The following is a 22,778-nucleotide window of genomic DNA, read 5'->3' on the forward strand; positions in this document are numbered from 1 at the left end:
CTCTGATGCTGCCTGGCCTGCTGTGTTCCTCCAGCTCCACACTGTGTTATCTCTGACTCCAGCATCGGCAGTTCTTACTATCTCTGAATGATTGGGTCATATAGTGATGTTGTCAGTCAAAATCTTTTCTCCTCCTTGGTCACTTCAGTTTGCACTGCAGCCAGAGGGTACACTGTTGTCTGTTACATGACCAAGACCAACCAGCTTTGATGATGTTTCCTAACTCTGAGAGGAATAACTCCACGACATCCTGCCATTATTTACACGTGACTGTGACCTAGCTTCCTCAGAGCCAGTTCTCAGAGTGAACAGAAGCCCTGACACTCTTGTTTTTATCTGTCAGTCAGGGGTCCCTGATTGGACCAAGTTAACAGCCCGAATCAGGGAACTGTTACCCAGTAAGATCCACCTGGCTGACCTTGTTATAATCACTTTGCTTCTTTCTTGATAATTTCAAGTTTCCACTCATATGAAATGTATTTATATTTGTATGAAAGATCTAATTAGCCAATATGCACTTAAAACAAATGTTACTCTCCTCCCATTTCTGACAAGCTTCTTTAGCACCTGCCCTCTGGTGAAGGTAATGACTCCTTGCATGGCATATAATAGCATGCACACTTCATGTTGTGGCTGTTGCTATGTGAGAATGCAGAGAATGACGTTCCAGTTATTGAAGGCATGACAGTAAGATTCAGTTCTTATCCAGCAGACACCCTTAGATAGCACCCATGCATGAGTGCAGTTATGCCAAGCCAAGAGTTGCAATGCCATCTATAACATAGCTTCCAGCTATGTGGCTAATATCAGTCAATGGAGCTAATGGACCAATGATCAAATCTATGTGGCTAAAGCAGCTATAAATTTACAATTTGCAGGAGTACAAAACCTTTATTGGAAGGTTGTTTTAGTGTTAAAGAATGTTTTATGTGAATTTGATACCTCATCATCCCACATTACCACATCATCCAAAAACAGATTATTTGAGTTTGGCACCTAGTCTTTATTCCTGTAATTTTTAATACAATACTTAAGTATTGCTGAATAAATACACGTCCTATCAAAGCCTTTCATCTTTCAGTTTATCAGGCTGATGCAAGAATGCCAAATTTTAAAGGGAACAGCAGGTTGGCAAGTTGACTCTTATTGGCGTTGCCATGGAGAATGCAGGAGCAAACTACTGTTTCTCATGTTTATCTTTAATTTAAAAAAGACACAATACCTGGATGCAACTCACAGCATCCATACACAAATGGGTTGCCCATGCCACACAAAAGTGATGTCCCATTATGGCTTATTCTTAGTGAGTTTTGCGGGAATATTGGCATAATTAATAACATTATATTCTAGAATACTGAATCACTGAACATTTTGGTTCATATTGTTTCATTTTTAAGTTGCTTTTAACTGAGCTTATTTTCTCTCCAGTATCAAAGCTAAGTTGTGTCCAGTAGTGATGACAGAGAGCTAGTGACATACTTGCTTATGCTTCCACCCATTAAGATACTTGGAGTTGGGAATTCAGCAAGTCGAGCAAAATAACGGACCCAAATCTCTATGCCACAATGTGCTTTTCCTGCAACATGTTCCATGTCCTGGATAAAACCACCACATCAAAAGACAAAGGACTATAATACAACAATACAATTAATGCAGAGATTGTAAGAACTGCCAATGCTGGAGTCAGTGGTAACACAGTGTGGAGCTGGAAAACACAGAAGGCCAGGCAGCATCAGAGGAGCAGGAAAGCTGACATTTCGGGTCGGAACCCTTCTTTAGAAATGGGAGAGAGGGAAGGGAGCTCTGAAATAAATAGAGAGGAGGGATGGGGCTGGGGAAGGTAAGTGGGGTGGTGATAGTGAGTGCAGGTAGGCAATAGTGGGGGTTGGTCAGTGAGGTGGGAAGAGCGGATAGGTGGGAGAGAAGACAGACAGGTCAAGGAGGCAGGGATGAGAGGGAGGGTTGGTCATGGGATGAGGCTGGAGGTGGGGAGATTTTGAAGCTAGTAAAGCCGACATTGAGATCATATTCTGCCTTGGGAGCCTACAACCCAACGGGTCTCAATGTGGACTTTACTAGCTTCAAAAGCTCCCCACCCCCACCTCATCCCATGACCAGCCCTCCCTCTCACCCCCGCCTCCTTGACTTTTCCGTCTTCTCTCCCACTTATCCGCTCCTCCCACCTCACTGACCATTCCCCACCACTGCCTACCGGACTCACCTATCACCATCCCACCCACCTTCGCCAGCCCCACCCCACCTCTCTCTATTTATTTCAGAGCTCCCTTCCCCCTCCACCATTTCTGAAGAAGGATCCCGACCCAAAACGTCAACTTTCCTGCTCCTCTGATGTTGCCTGGCCTGCTGTGTTCCTCCAGCTCCACACCGTGTTACAATTAATACAGCCTTGTTTCTTGAGCAACTTGAGAGGTGGATCAGAAATATGTTCAGAGTGAACTAAGTGGAATGGTGGTTTACTGTATCCAATGCTAGATAAATTAGATGTCAGTGCGCTGTTTGACCAAAGATTGAGATGAGCACCAACAGCTATTTAATACTGTAGATATATGAAAATTTAACATTGCCATTTTAATACATATGGTAACATTAAGATCATAAGCCAATCAGTGAAATACGTTGTCAGTTCCATGTATGTTCATCAGATTACTATTATTTCCATTTTACAATGCTTAATAATGTAAACCTATCATGAAAAATTAAGACGATGCGATTTAAGAGACATTAGTGGCATGGCAACTGATTTGGCTAAGGCTCAGAAAGCAGAGATTAGTGGTGAGTATTTATTTTTCAGACCATATCAAAGTGTTTATGGTGCTGCCCAAGTTTGGTTTTAGGACAACTGAATGTATTAATCACCTGTACTTGAATATGCAGAGCAGAATTTCAAAATATCCAGATTATACAAAACTGCAAAAGAAACTGAACATTGAGGACAACAGTTCCAAATTTCAGGAGAAATTCAGCAGAAAAATGGGCAATCACATGCCTGATCCAAGTTAAAGCAGAGCAGTGTGATGCTGTGTTTCTTGTAAGAAGAAGGAAATGTAAACAAAATGCACAACTTTGAAGGCATTGCTGGAACAGAAAAACCCTGGAGTTGTATGGATAATAATCGTTGACTGTGACAGGTCGGGAAGTCTGTGTAAATTCAAAAAGGGACTTATGTTTTAAGCAATAGATGAATAGGGTGTTATAACTTACTGGGAACAGTGTACTGCAAAACAAACCCCACCATTTGCCAAGTCCTGTAAAAAATTGATTAAACCACTGAATTGCCCAATTCTACCCAACTGTCTAATTCAACTTAAAAGAATACACACACCATCAACAAAAAAGAAATGAGTTTATTATAATCAAACTGTTCTTAACCAATGGCAAAAAGTAGACCAGATGAATTGCTAATTCTGAATCTTTAATTCACTGGTCCCTTTCAGAGCCTTTGCAAGAGTGTTTTCCCGCTTTCCTTTCAACAGGGGATTTGCATAGTCAACAACTTAGACAGGAAGGTGAAGGAGAGTAGCTGCCTGGGATTTTCTTTACCTTACAAAATAGGGAGACAAAAAGAGATGGAAGATTTGCCTGAGCAGGCTAGATGTTTCTGCTTTATTTTCTGTATGTTTTGAAATTATGTTCTGTATGTTCAAATACAGGTGAATAACACATTCAGTTGTCCTAAAACCAACTCTGGGGAGCACCACAAACACTTTGGTATGGTCTGAAAACTAAATGTTCACCAATCTCTGCTCTTTGAGTCTTAGTCAATGTTGTCGCCATGACATCACTGTCCCTTAAATCGCATGTCTTAAGTTTTCATGATAGGTTTATATGTTAAACTTTATAATAATAATCTGATGAACATACATGTAACTGACAATGTATCTCACTGGTTGATTTATGTTCCTAATGTTACCATACATATTAAAATGGCAGCTTCAAACGTTACTGTTCACACTCAAGGCCGTAGCCGTCTGCCCAGAAACCAATTAAGAGGTTGTTATAATGCTGAGTTCTCCTGAACCCACAGCAACTGATGCCAATTAAAAACGAATTGAAAAGGAAGGCGATGGTGTAATGGTATTATAGTTAGCCTAGAAATCCAGAAACTCAGCTAATGCTCTGGGTTCAAATCCTGCCATGGCAGATGGTAGCATTTGAATGAAAAAGAAATGTGTTATTAAGAATTTACTGATGACCATGAAATCGTTGTTGATTGTCAAAAAAATGCATTTGGTTCTCTAATGCCCTTCAGGGAAGGAAATTTGCCATTTCACCTGGTCTGGCCTACACGTGACTCCAGACCCACAGCAATGTGGTTGACTCTCAGTTGCCCTCTGAAATTGCCAAGCAAGCCATTCAGTTGTACGAATCGCTACAAAAGTCTCAAAGACATATAACTGGACAGATCACCTAGCATCAACGTAGGCACCAGAAAAGACAATGGCAGAAAAAGCCTTGTCGACCCTCTGAAGTCCTCCTCTCTAACATCTGGGGACGAGTGCTAAAATTGGCAGAGCTGTGTCTCAGACTAGTCAAGTAACGGCCTCACATAGTCATTCTCATGGAAACAGATAACAACCCAGACACCACAACACCATCCCTGGATATGTCCTGTTCTACTGGCAGGACAGACCCAGCAGAGGTGGTGGTACAGTGGTACATGATCGAGAGGGAGTAGCCCTGGGAGTCTTCAATATTGACTCTGGACCTCATGAAGTCTAGTGGTTTCAGGTAAACCTCAGCAAGGAAACCTCCTGCTGATTATCATGTACTGTCGTCCTTCAGCTGATGAATTGGTATTCCTCCAGGTTGAACAACACTTACAGCAAGGGCACAAAATGTATTCTGTATGGGGGATTTCAGTGTCCACCACCAAGGGTGTTTTGGTAGCAGTACTACTGATCGAGATGGTCGGGTCCTAAAGGACATAGCTGCCAGACTGGGTCTGCGGCAGATGGTGAGGGAACCAACAAGAGGCAAAAACATACTTGACCTCATCCTTGCCAATCTGACAGCTTCAGATGTATCTGTCCGTGATAGTATTGGTAAGAGTGACTACCGCACAGTCCTTGTGGAGACGAAGTCCCACCTTCACATTGAGAATAACCTCCATCATGTTGTGTGGCACTGTCACTGTGCTAAATGCGATCTCACAACTAACAGATCAGATCTAAGCTCTGCAGTCCTTCAACATCCAGCCGTGAATGGTGGTGGATGACTAAAAAACTCACTGGAGGAGGAGGCTCCACAAAAATGGAAGAGTCCAGCACATCAGTGCAAAAGGCTGTAGTCTTTGCAACAGCCTTCAGCCAGAAGTGCCAAGTGGATGATTCATCTCAGTCTCCTCCAGTGGTCCCTCGTATTACAAGATACCAGTCTTCACCCAGTTTGATTCACTCCATGTGATATCAGTAAACGGTTGGAGACACTGGATACTACAAAGGCTACGAGCCCTGACAACATTCCGACAATAGTACTGAAGACTTGTGCTTCAGAACTTGCTGCCCCTCTAGCCAAGCTGTTCCAGTACAATTATGACACTGCTACCTGCCCGACAATGTGGAAAATTACCCAGGTTTGTCCTGTGCATAAAAAGCAGGACAAGTCCAACCTGGCCAATAACAGCCCCATCAGTCTACTTTTGAGCATCAGTAAAGTGATGGAAGGTATCATGAACAGTGTTATTAAGCAGTAATAACTTGCTCAGAGACGCCCAGTTTGGGTTCCGCCACTCAGCTCTGGAGATAGCAAGAACTGCAGATGCTGGAGTCAGATCCACACAGTGTGGAGCTGGAGGAACACAGCAGAGGTCAGGCAGCATCAGAGGAGGAGAAAATTTGACAGAGAGACCCCCACTCAGCTCCGGACCTCATCGCAGCCTTGGTTCAAATATGGACAAAAGAGCTGATTTCCAGAGGTGTAATGAGAGTGATAGCCCTTGATATCAAGGCTGCATTTGACCAAGTGTGACATCAAGGAGCTGCGGAATCAATGAGTATCGGGGGCAAACTCTCCGGTAGTTAGAGTCATACCTGACACATAGGAAGATGGTCGTGGTTATTGGAGGTCAGTCATCTCAGCTCCAGGACATCTTTGCAGCAGTTCCCCAGGGTTGTGTCCGAGGCCTAACTGTCTTAAGCTGCTTTATCAATGACCTTCCCTCCATCATAAGGTCAGAAGTGGGGATATTTGCCAATGATTGTACAATGTACAGCACCATTCGCGTCACATGAGATACTGAAGCAGTCCATCTTCAAATGCAACAAGATCTGGACAATATCCAGGCTTGGGCTGACAAGTGGCAAGTAATATTCGTACCACACAAATGTCAAGCCATGATCATCACCAATAAGACACAATCTAACCACTGTCTCTTGACATTCAGCGGTGTCACCATCACTGAATCCCCTACTACGAACACGCTGGGGGTTATCATTGACCAGAAACTCAACTGGACTCACCACATAAACACAGAGGCTACAAGAGCAGGTCAGAGGTTTGAAATACTGCAGCGAGTAACTCACCACCTGGCTCCTCAAAGCCTGTCCAACATCTACAAGGCACAAATCAGGAGTGTGATGGAATACTCCCCACTTGCCTGGATGGGTGCAGCCCCACCAACGCTCAAGAAGCTTGACACCATCCAGGACAAAGCAGCTGGCTTTATTGACACTATATCCACAAGCATGCACTCCCTTCACCACCCACGCTTAGTCGTAGCAGTGTGTACTATCAACAAGGTGCACTGCACAAATTCACCAAAGATCTTTAGACAGCACCTTCCAAACCCATGACCACTTCCATCTAGAAGGACAAGGGCAGCAGATAAATGGGAATACCACCACCAAAAAGTTTCCCTCCAAGCCACTCATCATCCTGACTTGGAAATATATTGCTGTTCCTTCACTGTTGCTGGGTCGAAATCCTGGAATTCCCTCCCTGAGGGCATTGTGGGTGAACACATAGCAGATGGACTGCAGTGGCTCAAGAAAGTGGCTCACCACCACCTTCTCAAGGGGCAACAGCAACACCCACATCTGACAAAAGAGTAAATAAATAAAAAGGCTTCTGCAGGGACAGTTGCCCTGAATGCATAAAGGTGGTGCTGATTTTTATGGAATTCTCCTTCACTGCTCTAACAAGGCAACATTGGATATGCAATTCAAATTGTGCCCTGTTATCTTGTCTTTAAAGCTACAAACATCTTCTTACACACTTCCCTTGGTTTAAGGCGGTGTTTTTTTTTCCTATTTTTAGTCCATAGTCCAAAAAAAAGGTGTTGTTACAGGTACAAAAGTAAGGAAGTCATACTAAGCCTCCATAAATGTTGAGTTAACTTCAACTCCTAGGTTGGGCTCAATTTGGGACATGATGCTTTTGGACGGATGTCCAAACTTTAGAGAGAGCAGAGATTTGGTGTATTAACAGTACACGTAATTCGTTTAGAAACCAGGGATATATCTGTATTGAGATTGGCAAAGCGGAGTTCATCTTACAGAGACATGGAAAATAGGAGCAGGAGTATGCCATTTGGCTCTTTGAGCCTGCTGTGCCAGTCATTCTTATTATGACTGATTATCCAACTCAAGAGCCTTGATCTGCTGTTCCTCCATGTCTTTTGATCACTTCAGCCCCACATGCTATATCCAGTTCCTTCTTGAAATCATACAATGTCTTGGCCTCTTTCTGTGGCGGCGACTTCCACGGGCACACCACTCTCTGGGTAAAGAAATTTCTCATGATTTCAGTCCTAAATGGCCTACCCCATGCCGTTAGACTGTGACCCCTGGTTCCAGCTCTGGGAACATACTTTCTGCATCAACCCTGATTAGTCCTGATCGAATTTTATCATTTTATATCAGACCCTCTCAATTCTTCTGAATGTCAGTGAATATAATCTTCAACAATTCAATCTGTCCTCACCATCTGTTCTATCATCCCAGGAATCAGTCTGGTAAACTTTTGCTGCACTCCCTCAATAACAAAAACATCTTTCTTCAGATAAGGAAGTGAAAACTGTGCACAGTATTCCAAGTGTGGTCTCACCAAGGCACTGCATAATTGCAGCAAGACATCCCTGCTCCTATATTCAAATTCTGTAACTATGAAGGCCAATATACCTTGTGCCTTCTTGACTGCCTGTGCACCTACATGCTTATCTTCAGTGACTGGCGTAGAAAGACGCACAGATCTCATTACACATTCCCCTCTTTCAATTTATAGCCATTCAGGTCATCATCCACCTTCCTGTTTTTGTTTCCAAAGTGGATAACCACACATTTGTCCACATTATACTGCCTCTGCCTTTCATTTGCCCACTCACAATGCTTGTCCCAATTACACTGAAGCATCTTAGCATCCTCCTCACAGTTCACTGTGAAAATACTGCAGGTGAGTGCTGGACTGTTAATCCAGAGACCCAGGTAATGTTCTGGAGACCTGGGTTTGAATCCACCACTGCAGATGGTGAAATTTGAATTCAAAAAGAAAATCTGGAATGAACAGTCTTATGATGACCATGTTGATTGTCAGAAAAACAACTTGTTTCACTAATGTCCTTTAGGCAAGGAAACTGCTATCCTTACCTGGTCTGGACTACAAATGACCCCAGATCCAGAACAATCTCGTTGACTCTTAACTGTGAGGGATGGGGCAATAAATGCTAGCCTAGCCAGCGACGCCCTCATCCCATGAATATATTAAAAAAAACCTGCTTTTCTTCAAAATAGTGCAATGGATTTTATGTCTACCTGAGAGGACCGGCAGGCTTCTTGTGAAATGACTCATCTGAAAAATGGCATCTTTAATAGTGCTACAGTACCTTACCTCTGAGCTGATCGTGCCTGACAAGATTTTGTGTTCCATCCTCTGTACTGTACAAACTTCTACCTCAGATGAGGATGCTGCCACTAAGCTATTGACGTTGCTGGATGTTAGTTTCGCCCTGAAGTGCACAATTCTGTACTATGAAAGAGTGAGGCAAAGACATTAAACTGCAAATAAGTACTGAATGCAGCAAGTTGCACAGTTTCGAGCGAGGGACTTCATATCACAGACGTTAACAGTGCTTGTTGCCGAGTTAGAAGTTGAACCTGTACAGTTCATTAGCCGAGAACCTACAGAAGAGTTGGAATGATAAATCGCATTGGTGAAATCTACTTGGTTGATGCAGCGCGAGATATATTTGCTGAGGGAAAATCAAATGGGATATGATTAAAGCTATTCATCTTGACAAACTTGGGCTTTTAACTTTGCACTTTTATTGCAGTAAGCTTTTAAAGCCAAAATTGACACTTTTGAAAGAAAGATCCAAGACTGGGGAAAAATTTTGCTGGCTGAAGTGCACTCCATTTTATTGCAAGAGGTCATTTGATACTTCAGCTTATTCACTATCCAAGCAGCTATTTTATGAACTGTCTCTTCAGCAAAGAAATACAGTCTCAGCTCAACTGTTATCAGCGACTTTTTTTTTGACTCTTCCATCTTATTATGTCTAACCTTTTTTGGTGTGTAGTTATGTAAGTATTCTTAAATTTCCAAAGAAAAAGAAATATTTTGCAAAGCCATGTATATGTTAATGTCTTGGCCAACCAAAACTGGTTCATGTTCTGGTAATGAACAAAGGAGCACTGCATTTTATGCTTGTTCTGCACTTGCATTTCAAATACAGTGCAGCTCAATATCCCATTCCAATCTCCCATACCAAAAACCATTTTAGTACTCCTCATTTAAAGATTATTTTGGTGTTTTACTGCTGAATTCAGGAGAACAGTTTTGTTTATTCTTGTGACATGGAATATCTTTTGTATTCACAAAACCTCAAGCTCTTGTTTGCATCTTATCTTGCATATTTTTGGGCCAAGAGGCTGCACCCCAATATGCCAACATTTTCATGCACAAATTCAAACACAACTTCTCCACTGCACAGGAACTCTGACCAATGCTACACACTAGATACATTCACAATGTGTTCTTCCTTTAGACTTACAGAAAGGAATCACTGAAATAACTACATAATAATAGCAACAAGTTTCATCTCACCATCAGACTTGCCATAGACTACTCTTTAGAATCAGTCTCATTCTTGGACACACGCATCTCCATCAAGGACGGACAACACAACACCTCACTACACCAGAAGTCAATGGATAACCTCACGATGCTGCACTTCTCTAGCTTCCACCCTGAACATATTAAAAAAACCATCCCCTTTGGACAAGCCCTGGCATACACAGGATCTGTTGAGAAGAGGAGGAATGTGTCAGACACCTGAAGGTGCTGAAGGACACCTGCATAAGCACGGGATACGATGCTCAACTCATCGACAGTTAGTTCCGATGTGCCACAATAAAAAACTGTAATGACCTTCTCAGAAGACAGACACGGGATATGACCGGTAGGGTACCTTTTGTCGTCCAGTATTTCCTGGGAGAGAAGGAACTAAATCATGTTCTTCACAGCCTCCAACACATTATTGATGATGATAAGCACCTCGCCAAGATCTTCCCTACGCCTCCACTTCTCGCCTTCAAACAACCACCAAACCTTAAACAGACCATTGTTCACAGCAAACTACCCAGCCTTCAGGATAACATCAACCACAACACCATACAACCCTATCATGGCAACCTCTGCAAGACTTGTCAGATCATTGACATGGATACTACCATTACACGTGGGAACACCATCCACCACTTGCAGGCAGGTACTCATGTGACTTGACCAACATTGTTTATTTCATATGCTGCAGGAAAGGATGCCCCAAGGCATGGTATATTGGCGAAACCATGCAGATGGCTCAGTGGACACCATGCAACAATTGCCAAACAGGATGTTCCCTCCCAGTGGGAGAACACTTCAGCGGTCCAGGACATTTGGCCTTGGATCTTCTGGTAAACATCCTCCAAGGTGGACTTTGGGATGCGCAGCAACAGAGTTGCTGAGCAGAGGCTGACAGCCAAGTTTGGTACCCGTGAGGATGCCCTCAACTGGGATCTTGGGTTCATGTCACACAAAAGGTGACCCCACCACACTATACACTTTCTCACACCCACAAACACATACACATGCACACATACTCTCTCACACAAACACACTCACACAGACCCGCTCTCATACACACACTCTATCTCACACACTCACACAAGCACACACACAGCTCTTTCTCAAGCACACTCTTTCTCCATCTCTCTCACACACACACGCACACGCACAAATATTAACCTATAGGGTGAATTTGCATTTGCAGATTTGTAATTGCAGATACATTCTATTTTGTTAAAGCACACAATTTGTAGACGGTCCATGTGCCATTTTATAAACTCCTACTTTGGAAATAAAACCAGTCTGACTCCAAGTTGATACACAGCCAGATTCCAAACACAGCCTCATGCCTAGAATGCATTGTCTGACCTGAGATGTCACCTCTCGTATACTAATAAAACCTTCAGTTATCTCAGGGCAGTGACTTGAAGTGAATCTGGCATTTGCATATTAATCCTTCCTAACTGATTAAAGATATAACAGACATCTTAGGTTTGTTCAATATATTTGCATCAGTTCTATGACCCTTTGAACTTTTGCTTATTAATTCTAAGTCTGATGCCACCTCTCTCACTGACACCTGAAGAAGAAATGAGACTCTGAAAGCTTGTGTTTTCAAAGAAACGTTTTGGACTAAGCCTGGTGTTGTATCAATTTTGACCTTGTCCACCACAGTCCAACACTGGCCTGGTCCACATCAAGTCTGGTTTGTGATTGCCACCCAGATCAGTGCAGTCCTACCAGTCTGGAGCAAAGCCCAGCAGTGTTAGAAGAAAGTCAATGATCTTTTCTGCTCTACCTGGGTAAGTGCCACCATTTTCTGTCTGCTACCTTGAACTCAGTCAATATTTGATGCTGCACACACAGCTCCACCAAGGCTCATGCTCTAAAACTCTCACTTTTGCCTACAACATCTCCCCTCACTTGCTCTCAGTCATCCTGTCCTACCAGACCCCTCACCCTGCATGGCCTCTGTGCCTCCTACTCAATCCCCCAGGAAATCTGATCAACCTTACCCAGCCTGAATTGCACTAACAGCTGTGCCAGCTACTTTCATCTCACTTAATCCCACCCTTTGTCTCATTCCAGTAAGAAATGGCCTAATATAGGCCAAAAGAGCCAGGACTGGTGGTAGGTGGCTGACAGGTGATTCCTCACCTTCTCTAAGGTAAGGGCCCTAACCTTGACTGAAAGGCAGCTTCTCAGCTTCCAGTCTCCACTCCCAATAAAAAGAATTGTAGAGAACATAGCAGGGATCCCCTGACTGAACAGTGTCTCCCTTTATATGACTAAGCACTGTTGCCGTCTGACCTCAGAACATGGCCATTTGGACGAGGCACATGCAGTGGTTGCTTCTTTATTAGTTGGTGCTGTCGTAACACTAATGTAGCATGGTGACATAGATCAAGATGTCCACCCCTTGATTGGTGATTGCTGACAACCATGAATCATTGCCTCCATTAAAGGGCAGAGCACGCTGCAAGTACATTGGATTTGTGGCGCGAGGGTGCAGAAATGCTGGTATGTTTCAAAGGCTAAGATTCATGGGTATGAGGCTGGTACCCTTTGAACATGCCCTGAGGTATTGGTGATGAATGTCCAAGGAGGTATGGAGGAGCAAGTAGCAAACTGGTGTTGCCAGGTATCTGCTGTAACTTTGATGTCAGGACTTCTTGGCGCCTTGTTTCCATCTGGCCCATAGTTGAATAGGAACCCATAGATTTGAGACAAGATTTGGTGTTCATTAGGGGGATAATGAGCAATAATCCCCTTTAATAGGTACCTCATAAGCAAAAATCTCATGTTGACATCCTGAACTCAGTTGAAAAATGACTTGTTGTTCCTGATGTCAAGGAAGGCCTTGCTGGACTTAAATCATGATTCTCCCAGATTTCTACCATAGCACACGTTGCCCAGACCCGAAAAAGATTTCATTCTCTGTGATCAGTGATGATTCAGGGGTGGTGTTTTAGCTCTTCGGTCTGTGTGAGGCTGATATTCATAGCTATGTGCTTTGTCATGGTTGCGCAAAAGCCCACCTTGCATGATGATGCCATGGTATAAATGAACTTAAAATGAAGGCATTGTGACTGTGGTTTGGGAATGTCTTTGGTGGTGGGGTCGGATTGCAGATGGCGGAAGTGTCGGAGGATGATGCGTTGGATCCGGAGTTTGGTGGGGTGGTATGTGAGGACGAAGGGGATTCTGTTTTGGTTGTTATTGCGGGGAGGGGGTGTGAAGGATGAGTTGCGGGAGATGCGGTCGAGGGCGTTCACGACCACTGAAGGGGGGAAGTTGCAGTCCTTGAAAAACGAGGACATCTGAGATGTACGGGAGTGGAATGCCTCATCCTGGGAGGAGATGTGGCGGAGGCGAAGGAATTGGGAATAGGGGATGGCATTTTTGCAGGAAGGTGGGTGGGGGAAGGTATATTCTAGGTAGCTGTGGGAGTCGGTGGGCTTGAAATGGATTTCGGTTTCTAGGTGGTTGCCAGAGATGGAAACAGAGAGGTCCAGGAAGGAGAGAGAGGTATTAGAGATGGTCCAGGTGAACTTAAGGTTGGAGTGGAAGATGTTGGTGAAGTAGATGAACCATTTGCTCTTGTCAGAGCCATACTATTGGTGAAATGGAAATTCTCCCAGTTCTGAAGACAATGTGTGCAGCAGCCACAATAAATGACATGGAAGATACCCTAAAATTAGGAGAATGTTGCCAAGAGAAAAAAAATGCATTGTCTTTTCAACAAGTGCAACTCCGCTTTGAATAACCTTCTCACTTATCAATTAACTAGCAGTGCCAAAGCCCTCTGCCACTTCATATCTGCAAGTACATGTCAGTGAGTGACCTAGAACAAGGGTGGTCCTTTAATGTGAAATGCAAATTTAGCTTGGTCTCCTCTGACACACAAACAGGTTGAAATCTTACAAGGATTGAAGAAGGTCATTGAACTTCTTCCCACACTGCTGGACATTCCTCGAAATGGCTGAGACTGCTTTAACTTGGGTGACAACCTCTGACCATCTGGTGTCATGAACTCGGTTGCTGGATCTGGGGGAAGATGACGTCTTCTGTCAGCACCAATCCATTCAGCAAGGCTTCCAGGTCTGTGCCTGGCAAGTGGGGCACCGATATCCCCCTGTCTGCAATGTCTAGACCAAATGTCAGGAACTGTGCAGGGCAGCTCCTGACTGACAGTGCTTGTCTGGTTGCACAATAATGTTTTAAGATGGTGCAGTGTAAGGGATGCCAGTGTTTTGGTAAATATCTACTGCGGGGTGAATTGTTCCAGGAATGGCACATGATAAGATGGAATCGGATGCAAGAGACATCATAGAAGCATGGTAGGTAGTATGTTTGGTAAGATTGGGTGAGAAAGCTTACAAGATCTTGTGGCGAAAAACCCTCCAAAAAATTGAGGTAACTCAAGACTTAGCCAAGACATATCAGCCCACAGGAAAAAAACATTGTAACAGGAATAAGCCATTCAGCCCCTCTAACCAGCTCCACCATTCAATAAGATGATGGCTGATCTGTGGCCTACTTTCATATGCCTGCCTTGTGTCCATATCCCTAGATACCCTGCTTAACAAACATATGTCAATCTCAGATTTAAATTTAACAATTGAATTAGCATCGACTGCCATTTGAGGACGACCGTTCCAAACCTCCACTACTCTTTGTGTGCAGAAGTACTTTCTAAGATCTTTGCTGAATGGCCTGCGCCTAATTCTAAGACTATGCCCCAGGTTTGAGAATTTTCAACCAGTGGAAACGTTCTAACTTTATCTACCCTGTCTTTCCCTGTTAATATCCTGAAGACCTCAATTTAATTATCCCTTAAACTTTCGAAATTCTGGGTAATAATTCTGTCTCATCTCTCTTCATAATTTTAACCCCCGAAGTTTAAATATCATCCTTATAAACCTGTCTTGAACTCCCTCCTGACAGTACCCTAAGAGGGCTCGATGTCGGGTTTCGCATAACTTCAGCATAACGTCTGCATCCCTACACTCCAGCCCTTTAGACATGAAGGCTAGTATTTTGTTAGCCTCCTTGACTATTTTCCGCACCTGTTTATGGTATTATGAAGAGCAATGGATCTGAACCGCTAAATCTCATTGGATATCCACTGTAGTTAACTTTGCACCTTCTAAAAACATACCCTGATCTATCCTCTTTTGATCTAAAATGGATAACCTCTCACTTGCTTGTGTTAAAATCCATCTATCATACCTTTGCCCATTCATCTAATCTATTAGGGTCCTGTTATAATTTTATGCTGTCGTCAGCAGTGTCTACAATGCTACCCAATTTTGTATCATCAGCAAAGTTGGATGTTTGACTTTTTATGCCATTATCCAAATTGTTAATGAACATGTGAATAATTGAGGCCTCAACACACATCTCTGTTGACACCACTCGTTACGTCCTGCCAATTTGAGTACTTACCCATTATTCTAACGATCTGTTTGCTACTAGTCAACTAATTTCCTGTTCATGTCAGTAATTTGCCCTCAATTCCATGGGCTTCCACCTTCGCTTACAATATCTTGTGTGGGAATTTAATAACAGCCTTCTGTAAGTCCAAGTAAACAACATCCATCGACTTACCTCTATTGATCACCTTTGTCACCTCTTCAAAAAATCTCTGAGATTTGCCTCCGAGCTCATAGTCCCCTAACCCTGCACAGCATCCATCTTCCTTCTTCCCAAAATTCACAAACAAGACTGCCGAGACAGGCCCATTGTTTCCGCTGCTTCACAGAACCCATCGCTTTCTGTATAGACTCGTTTTTTTTTCTCTCCTTCATCAGTTCCTTTGCACTCCCATCCATGATTCTTCTGATGCTTTTCATCAGTTTCAGAATTCCCAGTTTGTGGGCTCCAGCCTCCAGTCCTGCTTGGGTCCCACCCACAACTCTTTCTCCAGTATATAGATGACATCACTGGTGCTGCTTCTCTTTCTCGTCCGGAATTGGAAAAGTTGATCAATTTTGTTTCCAATTTCCATCCAGCTCTCATCTTCACCTAGATCATCTCTGATTCCTTTGAAAAGCAGCAAAACAAGTACTTGGTATATTCGGAATTGGTGGCAAAGAGACCTTTAATGCCTGAGCTCATTCAGATGGGGTCGAGGTCTTGACCCTTCAATGCACCAATGTCATGCTTTCTTTTTCTGGCAGGGTGGAATTAGATACATGCCTTTGTTAAGTCATAGAGAGGTCTTCAGCATAGAAAGGCTCTTCAGCCCATTAAGTCTATGCCAGTCAAAAGCAACCACCTAACTGTTCTAATCCCATTTTCCAGTACTTGGCCCATAGCCTTCTATGTCTTGACATTGCACATGTACATCTAAATGTTTCTTAAATGTTGTGAAGGTTTCAGCCTCACCCACCCTTGTAAGCAGTGAGTTCCAGATTCTAGGTGAACAACGTTTTCCTCATAGCTTCTTGCCCCTGACCTTACCTGTGAGCCCTGGTCATTGATCCTTCCACCAAGGAGAAGTGTGTCTTATCATCTGCCCTGTCTGTGCCCGAAATTATTTTATACACCTCAATCGTTTTCCTCTGCAGTCTCCTCTGCTGTAAAGAAACAAAAGCCCCAGTCTATTCAATCTGTCTTCATAAGTCTTGATTGCCATTTAAAGTTTGTATGGCGATATATTTCTCTGCAGCCCATTTTTTTCTTCATTCCTGCAGAGATTGTTTTCATGACTGTCCACAAAACTGGGTTAAATCTGAGAAGCTAACAGACATTTTTGGTTTCAATAGCAAGGGCTTCTGCATTGGTTTTCCTCGTACTTTTCAACTCGTTATTTCTCCTTGATGCACCCTTTTGCACTTTCAGCCTGTTCCCAATATTTTTCCCAACTTATCTTCTCCATAAAGTCCAGCACCCTCTTATTGTTACTCCTGCTGCTCAACTTACACTTCTTGATCCCAAGTTCACAGAATTTGTGAAGCTCTCACCATTTTGTGGCAATGTCCGGATCTCTTTCAAAATCTGTTTAAAAATACACCTCACACATGTTTTAAAGCCTAATTTCCAGTCTGCTCATTCTCTTTATTGCCCTCAAACGGAATTCATTATTTGTCAAGTCTGGGATTAGTTATTCAAAAGTCTGCTAAGAACCAATGGAGTAATTATTGGTGGTCTTCAATGGTTTAATTTTACTGTGTTCTGAGCACAGAGGTAGAAAGGCTGTCTATCTTTGTGTCATAACAGCCACATTTAATATTTTAACCTATTTGTACAAAATTTGGCTATATACAAATCTTATTTCTGTCCAAACTTTTGGAAATTTGTTTTTCCCTCAGAGTTCTGTGAAGCATTTGCAGTTAAAAACTAATGATAACCTGTGTTTCCTTCAATGCACCAAACACAGACAACTCAAGATCCCACTTCAATCTGTGATTTCTTTTAACATCTCCGTCATAGCATCAGTCCTGTGTAGCACACTTGTCAGAGTTTTAGGAATATTTGTTCAACCTCCAGAACAGATGAGAATTTTCTTTGTGATGATTTATGTTCTTATTGCTTATTTATGTGAATTATATAAGTGCAGCATAAAAACAGGAAATTTTTAATGTTTACTGAAATTTCAACTTTTCAAGGTTGTTCCTCCAACTCAATTCTCCTTTAAGTTGTGATGATAGAATCAGGTTTTAGAAGGAGGAAGGATCTTAATTGCACAAATGTTATTCTTTGTGGAAAATTGTTTTAAAAAATGGAAAATATGCTTGTGTGGATGGCAACTATGCAGGAGATTCCAAGGGATCGGACAAATTTAAGCTGCTGAGAAAGCAGGAAGGGACAAATATCAGGCAAAGTATGCAAACTGAAATATTTGCAAAAAGTATGACTGGCAATGCTACAAAGGACAAAGATATGAAAGTGAGCAAGCAAGCTTTGAAATGACAAAATGAGCTGAGCTATGCCATGTTTCCAAGCAGCTTTGTGCAGTGGGCTTGCTTGTGTCTACTAAATGAGTCCTACTATCTCTAAGACTGTTCAGATTACTTTTACTTGGAACTTGAAAAAAAATCATGATCATTGATACCTGGTCAGGATTTAACTCAGCCCCTTGGTTCAACTCACTATTCTTGACCGCTTGATTGTTTATAATGGAAGAATGTGATTCAGAATTTATGTAGAAATGATAGAGGAATTTAGTTTTTCACCTCAGGCTATTCTGCTCCTGCAGAATTCTTTTCAAAGTTGTGCAAAAGTATATTAATCATAACAAGAAATTGGTTTCAACGCAGGTTTTTGTGTGCTTCATTAGAGGAGGTACATGTAAATATATCAGTCAACAAATAACTTTTGTCAATGGTATGACGTGAATAATCAGTGTTCTCAGAATGATAGTGCTATGTCTGCTGTTGTGGTTCAGTTAATTGTATCAATGATTTCATAAGTGAGCAGTTAGAGGACTATGATTTCAACAGAACAAAACTTAGCAACAAACAGGCAGTATTTGTAGACTATACATGGATCTTTGTGTTTGATCTGCATATAGAAATGCATTCTCACTTTAAAATACAATGTAACATGTTTCTGCAATCCAAGTTACATCATGAAATGATACCTAATTGTGATTATGTTGTTGTTGAAGGTGCTTGAAACCCAAGTAGAAAAGCAAGTTCCCTGGTGGGTTACATGTATCCCATGTGAAATTCCACATATCCACTGCGCTATAGTTGGTACAATACATGGAACAGATAGAGATGTTTTCACTGTTGTGCTGGTCCTTATTTGTGATAATTTATGTGACAGTGTATATTTCTTACAAATTATTACATATTTGTTCACAACCTTTTAGTATTATAGATTTTTGAGGCTTCTGGAGGAAATAGTGCATCATTTTGTGGGCTATAACTTTGTAGTTTTTATTGTTCATTCCTTTGCTTGCAAAGTTCTGTTTCCCCCTCATTCCTTTCCCAGTCTGTCAGTTAAATTACTGCTATGACCACAAAAAGGAATTTTGTTGATTCGCAGCTTCTCTATGTATTTCAGTTCTTAATTACCTTTTCCATAAATACAATAATTTATTAACTCTTTTCCCTTACAGCCATGATCCTACAAAATTCTCTGTTGTGTGGCTGCTTTTGAATTTTGAGACATCTGCACGCACAGAAGTACAGCACATGAGAGTTTTACATTGCTACTTGAACATTATGAACTGGCAAATCTCTCTCAAAGAAATACGTGGCTGCATGTTTGCCACATTTATTTAGAACTTGCTCCTACAACAAAGTCCTTCTGGGTATTTGCAGTTATTTTACAAAGACATCAATCTGAAAGTTAGGTGTGGTTGGGACTAATCTTGAAGATTTTACTAGTGGGGAGGAAAGCCACGCTTGATGTCCAGCCTGATAAGTGGAATGTAACTGCCCTCAGCGTTTAAATATGAGTGCCACTTTGCATGTACTTTAAAGACAAGATAAGTTTAATTTTATGTGACTGTGGGCGATGGCAAATCATTACCCCTTTTACGTCTCTCCAGATATTCAGTTCAGTCTTTGGAAATAAAACTCATGAGAGATGTGAAATGGGCTGCCAGTTCACAAACACCTGTTTCAGATTCCAGGTATTATATAAAGTCAAAATTACCTTGGCTGAGTACATTTTCTGAAAATGGAAGACTCTGCTAGTACTCAGCATGTCTGGCAGCATCTGTAGAAAGAGAAGCAAAGTTAACACATGATTTTTTGTCAGAAATCCTTGTCAGGAAGTGTTTGGATGTGTCAATGAGGCAGTCCTAGGGCTGACTCATGGATGCTGTGGTAAAGGCGAGTTTGGGTTCCTAGCGGCATCTGAGTCCAGCGCAGATTCATGGAGGCGGTGATGGAGGCGAGTTTGAGCCTAGTATGAGACCCGGCGGCACCGGCGTTGGCTGCATCAATGAGGTGGGCCTGAAGCACACTCATGGCGACAGCAGAGTCGAGCTTGAGCCGGTCCAGTACCCAACATTGGTGCTGTCTGCATTGACAAGGTCAAGTGAGGACTCATTGTGACGAGGGTGTCAGTAGAGGTGAGACGGCACCAAAGAGTGGCAGTTTCATTCCAGCAGCTCAGCAAAGGGACTCGTGCCTAGCCGCCAAGCCCATGACAGAGCACTTAACAAGAAGGACTGTAAAATTGAACACTGATTTTATTTCTTTATTCTTCTGCCTTTATATTCTGTGTTTCAGTTTGTTTGTTTCAAGACAGAGCCAGAGAGTGGTGACACTTTACAGCACTTTTCACTGTATTTTGTAACAAAGTACACATGACAATACATAAATCAAATCAGATCTTCAGAAGTGCATGTTTTCGTGTTGAATGTATAAATGGGTTTACAATTGCTCATGTCAGCAAGAAGGAAGAGATGATCGGACCTTTGTCCTGATTGTCTCTGGTTGTTTGTTATGCTTCAGTCCTTGTGTACATTGCTTTTTTGTTTATGGGCTACTGTTGATATTACAGATTGGCTCACCTCCTTTCACGTCAAGGACTTGTGTTTAAATCTAGAGCAGCTCCATTCTCTTTTTAAGGATTCAGTGTGAATTAAATTGAGTTTAACATGGGAGTTGCCCTTAACCAGAAACTGAACTGGACTAGCCAAATAAATACTGTGGCCTCAAGAGCAGTAACTCACCTCCTGACACCCCAAAGCCTGTCCACCGTTTATAAGGCACAAGTCAGGACTATGATGGGATACTCCACATTTACCTAAATGAGTGCAGTTCCAATAACATCCAAGAAGCTTGACACCATCAAGGACAAAGCAGATGACTCATTTGGCACCACAGTAACAAACATTCACTCCTCCAACCACTGACAAAAATTAGGATTCATGTGTACCCGTCTACAAGATGCACTGTAGAAACCCACCAAGGCTCCAATAGGTGATCACTGCCATCTGAAAGGACCAGGGCAGCAGATAGCTGGAAACACTGTCACTGGATCAAAATTCTGGAGCTCGCTCACTAACAGCACTCCAGCAGATCACGAAGTCAGCTCATTACCACCTTCTTGAAAGCAACTAGAGATGGGCATGAAATGTTAACCCAGCCAGCAATGCACACATCCCCTAAATGAATAATTAAAGAAATACTCAGATCAGACACCATTTTGTCTGGATTGCTATCGGAGCTTTAAGGATAGCTGATGTGAGAAGGGTGCGTACTTGGGGTTGGATTTCAACTCTTTGCCGAGGCAGAAAAGAGAGACTTTTATTCTGCCAGTGTTCTCAATGTTTAAATTGTCATAGCAATGAGCCAGACTAACAAACCTTCACACTTAGATGCTGATCCAGTGTGAAGGACTTCAGTGGTAGATTTTGGGAACAATCTGAATCTGCCAGGATATTTAATATTTGAACTGCATAACAGTATTTTCTCAAAAAGCCAGAAAAGTAATATTGTATATCTCTTATCCTTCTTATTTTTACCGACAGGGTAAAGATCTACAAACTGGATTTATTCAAGGCACAGTACTTTCAGGTAAGCTTTCACAGATCACTCCTCCCTTAATGTGCTGCTTTCCACCCCCATCACAGCCACTCAGCCCTACATAGCCACCCTCAGCTGAGAGTAGGGGTCTGGCACAAACACTCCTCCAGTGCTATGACACAAGTATTGCTCAGTGACTTAGTCAGAAGAGGAGGTGTGCTTATTTATTCTCAGGGTAAGGAGAATGTCTCAGGCTTTTCATAGTGATCTTAAAGGTATATTCTGCTCTTGATTCTTTTTCCTATTGTAAGTACCAATCGGGTCAGTTTTCCTAAAGTCTTTCTGAATGTCTCCCTTCACATGAATAAAACTAAAAACAAATTTAGTGACTCATGCAATATACAGTTGCATTTGGAAATGTGAAATTAAGTACACTGCAATTGCCTTTTCAATGCACTGAAATGTCAACAGTAATTTATTTATTTCTGTTCCTGAAACACATTCTTGGAATGCTGACATGAATGCTACAGCTGGGTATTAACCACAGGCCTGATGCCATTGCTTTATGTGTGAACTTTCTTTTGAATTTCTCGTTAGTCTCAAATGCATTCATAAACAGCTTCAGAGCTGTATTTGAGCCTGCTGCACTGTACTTAAGTTCATTCATAAACTGTAAAGGACGAGTCAAACACATCAGGTGACATACATTGTCTGCAGGGTGACAACATGTTCTTCCTGCACCAAAAGATGATGAGTCCAGATTTACAACATGAAGTCACAATTGGTGCATTTGGCTAATTAGTTTGACTTCACTTTATTGAGCGTGAAGTAAATGCTGTTCCAATTTCTTTTGACATTGTACTATACTTGTATTAGACTTGCACAGAAGCTTTTGTATCAATCAAGCAGCAAATTAGTGGCAGGAAAAATGAGGACATTGCATTGATCTTAACTTATATTAATAAAGCTGAAAACAAGATTGGTACATGGATAAACACCAATTACACTGAAATAGTTTTTTGTGTCATGTTTCATTTAAGCAAAATTTAAAAGTAACGTAGGAAAAACTCATGTTGTGCAATAACGGTAGCAGTTTGGAGGCAATTGCTTTTGTTATAATTTCAAAAAAAATAGCTAATTTCTTTTGAAATAAAATAGCAGGCTGGAGAAATTTGTACAGAAATGCCAAGACATTATTTACATCTCACAGCAAAATTTAAATGTGGTAATTGCTGTACAGTTACCTGTTTTCGTCGCCCTCTTCTCTCGAGGCCCTGTTGT

The 22,778-nt window shown here is 42.1% G+C and overlaps 1 protein-coding gene and 1 long non-coding RNA gene across 2 annotated transcripts in view; both read left to right on the forward strand.

Annotated features, from left to right (window-relative positions):
* LOC109926765 overlaps positions 1-22,778 on the forward strand; it is a 741,111-nt gene that overhangs the window by 248,796 nt on the left and 469,537 nt on the right. The gene's annotated exons all lie outside the window — the stretch shown is intronic.
* The window catches only part of LOC109918355, a 192,302-nt gene that overhangs the window by 54,780 nt on the left and 114,744 nt on the right, over positions 1-22,778 (forward strand). Inside the window, exon 2 of the long non-coding RNA XR_007265834.1 lies at positions 21,503-21,548. This is a non-coding gene — a long non-coding RNA (uncharacterized LOC109918355). The remainder of the gene's footprint in view (positions 1-21,502; positions 21,549-22,778) is intronic.

The sequence above is a fragment of the Rhincodon typus genome, chromosome 40, assembly GCF_021869965.1.
Source record: "Rhincodon typus isolate 14 chromosome 40, sRhiTyp1.1, whole genome shotgun sequence".
In the NCBI taxonomy this organism is placed as follows: Eukaryota; Metazoa; Chordata; class Chondrichthyes; order Orectolobiformes; family Rhincodontidae; genus Rhincodon; species Rhincodon typus.